This window comes from Microtus ochrogaster, linkage group LG2 (assembly GCF_000317375.1).
Source record: "Microtus ochrogaster isolate Prairie Vole_2 linkage group LG2, MicOch1.0, whole genome shotgun sequence".
Taxonomy (NCBI): domain Eukaryota; kingdom Metazoa; phylum Chordata; class Mammalia; order Rodentia; family Cricetidae; genus Microtus; species Microtus ochrogaster.
The window spans coordinates 53,372,811-53,375,476 of record NC_022028.1 but is presented as its reverse complement, the minus strand read 5'-3'; positions in this window follow the sequence as shown (position 1 = coordinate 53,375,476).

The window sequence follows — 2,666 nt, the reverse complement described above, 5'->3', positions numbered from 1 at the left end:
GCGCCACCACTGCTATTACAACATTCTTGAAGCTTTATTATTCGAATCTGATGTGTCTTTTTGTTACAGATACATCTTGTTAAGCCCCCCAGCAATCTTACCTGATAGTAATTATATAAAAATTAGCCGGGCAGTGGTGGCACACACCTTTAATCTCAGCACTCCACTGAGGAGGCAGAGGCAGGTGCATCTCTGTAAGTTAAAGGCCAGCCTGGTCTACACAGTGAGTTCCAGGACAGGCTCCAAAACTACACAGAAAAACACTGTTTCCAAAAAATATATATTTAAACTGGGGCTGGACAGGTGGCTCAACAGTTAACACTCCCACGCTTCCTGCTCTTCCAGAGCACCCAGGTTCAATTCCCAGCACCCACACAATGACTCACAACTGCCTGTAACTCCCATCTCAGAAGGATACAACTTCCACTTCCTGGCCCCCTAGGGCTTCAGGCATGCACATGGTACACAGATACACATGCAGACAAAACACTCATACACATAAAAAATATTTAGAAAACAAAGATATAACTGCAGTTATAGATTGAGGTCATGCTGAGCTGAACGTGGTAGAGCAGGCAGAGCAGGAATTCAAAGTCGGTCTCAGCTCCGTGGAACGTGTACACACAGCCTGACAGTATGACGCCCTGTGTAAGACAACTGCTGTGCCCAGATCCTTTCTCAAAACATTAGCGCCCGGAGAGACAGTTGTTTCCTGGATAGTACACCTAATGTCCTGCACACTAAGAAGTGAGAATTCAGGTGACCCTGACTGCCTTGACGCCTTAATCATTCTTGATATACAGGAATATATATTTTGTTTTTTTTTTGTTTTTCGAGACAGGGTTTCTCTGTAGCTTTTTGGTTCCTGTCCTGGAACTAGCTCTTCTAGACCAGGCTGGCCTCAAACTCACAGAGATCCGCCTGTCTCTGCCTCCCGAGTGCTGGGATTAAAGGTGTGCACCACCACTGTCCGGCATGCCACTTTTTGATAGGGTTTGAGTTCATAATATTAATGTATTTTCTGACATCTTGCATTGGGCATAGTGCTGGATGGTACTTTGGTTTATTCTACAGATCTTAGAACAGGGCAGTGTGCTAACCTGATTTCCTTCACTGGGAAAGGGTCTCAGTGGATAAGAGCAGTCACTGCCCAAACATGACATCCTGAGTTCAGATCCCAGCACCCACAGAACAAAAGCCGGGTGTTGGACTGACAGGAGGAGTCAGTAGGTGCCTTCGAAGAAGCCTGATAACCTGAGTCTGCGCCCCAGAACCCACATGGTGGAAGGAGAGAACTAACTTCTGCAAGTCATCCACAGACCTTCACATGCATGTCATAGCACACGCTTGCACACACAGACACACACTTTAAAAAAGGTTTTACAAAATGGGATTTTTGTGGCTAAGCGGGTAAAGTACAGCTTGGAATTTTCAAACTCTCAGATGGACCATGGTCTTATGTACTTGGTGAGGAGTGTATTCCTTGAGAAAGGCAGCAGTGGTGGTGTCTTGGATCAACCACAGGCCTACCCACCCGCTTGGCGTGCATTAGGTAGGTGGCTGTATTTCTTGCTATCTTGGTTCCGTGGGTTGCAAGCACAGGAAGTTGGCTCTGGATAGCCTTACTGAGGTGAATTTATAGAAGAATAGAAAGGGCGGCACTGAGGCGCCTGTGGAAGATCAAGTCCTCTCAGAGCTCATGGAGCCCACGTCCCAGGGCATAGACCCTGCAGAGACAACTTGTCCTGGGGCGGGCTGCTGAAAGACGGACAGATGCATCTCAAGGAGGGTAGGTCTTTAGCTGCAGCGGGGCTCAGCCTCTGTGGACTGAGATGCTTTCCCTTCCCCACGGCTTCCTTATTGTTCTCCAGTTTAAGCCTTAGCAAGTTCGTTTCCATATCCTCAAAACATCTCAGTTAAGCTTCCGAGAGACAATGGCAAATACGAACTCTGAACAAGGGATACCTTGGTTTTCCTGGTTTTCCCAGCCTAGTTTTGCATAGGCTTTGCATCTTTGGGAACCCTCACTGTGGGTGACATAAAGGTGCTGAAGACAGGGCTGACTGAGACTACCTGTCGCCATTCGGGAGCCAGCTGCGGCTGTGTTCCAGGGAGTGGTTTGTCTTGAACTTGCTCTGTGCCGGAGGCCTCCTGTGCTTGGCCCCTTCCCTCCTCTTCCGAGTGCTGAGATTGTGGAGCCCACTGCCACAGAAGCTCGTTTTGGAGGGTTTTGTTTGTTTTTGGTGTTGGGAATTGAATCTAGAAACTCACACTAGGAACTGTGTTCTTCACGACCGAGCTCCAAACTGACCCTGGTCCTTGTGGCACAGGACTGAAAATCAGCTTCTCATGAGAGAATTGGGGGTGTGAGTTGGTGGTAGATGCTTGCCTGGCATCTACAAAGGTGGGCTTGACCTGAGGCCCACAAAATAAATCTCAGTCAGACTTTCAGTTCATACCAACACTGTGGCTGGAGCGTCCTTGACCGCACCTCAGTGTGACTGGAGTCTTCATCGGTGACATGCTGAGGGAGAAGAGGGAAGGGTGTGCACAGGTCAGCCAGTACCAGCCAAGTCCACTGAAGAGGGAAGCCTTAAAACCTCAGTATAAGCCGGGCGATGGTGGCGCACGCCTTTAATCCCAGCACTCGGGAGGCAGAGGCAGGC